The sequence below is a fragment of the Notothenia coriiceps genome, unplaced genomic scaffold (assembly GCF_000735185.1).
Source record: "Notothenia coriiceps isolate Sejong01 unplaced genomic scaffold, NC01 NC01_scaffold00034933, whole genome shotgun sequence".
NCBI classification, from domain to species: Eukaryota; Metazoa; Chordata; class Actinopteri; order Perciformes; family Nototheniidae; genus Notothenia; species Notothenia coriiceps.
This window is the reverse complement of record NW_011367634.1, coordinates 192,084-193,598: the sequence shown is the minus strand read 5'-3', so window position 1 is coordinate 193,598 and position 1,515 is coordinate 192,084.

The window sequence follows — 1,515 nt, the reverse complement described above, 5'->3', positions numbered from 1 at the left end:
TGTAATAAAAGTTGTCAGTAGCCTTAAGCTACACAGTTGTTGAGCTGCACTAAACTACATTTTAGCATTTCAAATACTTAGCCATTCTTTTAAGGTTATTTTGGTACAGTAACTCAAAAGTAGTGTTAGAGCCAGTATTTTGATTTTATAAGAAAGGCCACCTAATTGTGACGTCTGTAGTCAACGCACTATAAAGGACTACAATTCCCACGGCGCCTGTGCTAAAGCCACAGTGATGGGCAACCTGTTGAGAGACGCCGTCGAGGAACAGTTTTCAACCGTAATGTAACGGACTCGTACTCGTACCGTATACGTGCACACGAACCGTACAAGTACCCTTTAAGTTGTGAAGTTATAAGCATTATCACGAAAGAAAGAATTCCTAAGTTGTTTGTTTTATTTGAGTTTTGCCTATTTCTTTTGAATATTGTAAAGGCCTATTTTTCTTTGTTGCATGTGCAAAAGTTTGTTATTTTATTTTGAGCAAACACATCGCAACATCTTCTAAACCATCGGAGGCCAAGCAACACTTCAAACTGTGAGTGATTTAAGGAAAGAAACGAGTTAGAACTGTTTGTTTAAGGCGTCTAGTGGCTTGATGGAAAAACAAGGAAGGAAGCCACGACACATGGCGTTGTACATTAGAGAAATTAAAAGACAAGAAGTAAACAATCCAAAATGTAAACATCTGAAATAGAAATAAAATAGCATTAAAAAACAAATTTACAGTAACAAAATATAAAGCAGGATATTATTAAGTATGTAAGGAATGGGATATTAAATATGAAATGGAATACAAATGTAAAATGTACAGTGAGTTAAAGTTATCCAAGAGAAGCTATGGATATAATTTAGAATACAATAGAAAGCCTTTATTGTCATCATACTAAAATACACAATGAGATGTTGGGGTGAAACCTTGTGCAAACGAAAACAAACAACAACAAAAACACATAAACAATCATACGAAGGTTAATAAATACTTACGGCGTATAGAGCTATAACGTGCATTCAAAAGGTTTTTTAGAGTGCATGAGAGTTGGGTTGTTAAGAGACTCATGCACTTAAGACTGTTAGTTTAGCAGCCTGGTGTTAGTGATTGTAGCTTGTCTGTTTCACGTCAAATAAATTAGCGCAAAGTTAATTATGAAACCTAGTTTGACGATAAGTAGGATAAAGGGCAAATCTCTGCAATATTTTATAAGTTAAAAGTATAATCTTGGACTCTAGTCAAGCATGTAAGGGAGACAATGATATAAAATAAGAACATGTGATCAAATGTCCTAGTTTGTTTTAGATATAGAGTATATTATCAGTATTTTTTTATGAGTGTGATCATTTTCACTGATTGATTTTGATTCGGATGTTTTGTAAGATACTGTAAGAAGGAATGACTTTTTAACAGAAGTATTGCATTATCTCAGACCAATTTAAAGTGCACCTATCAACACACTCTCACTCCATAATCGTCCAGGAGCAACGCTTGGTCAGGGTCCCGTGGCGTGCAGTTGTGAC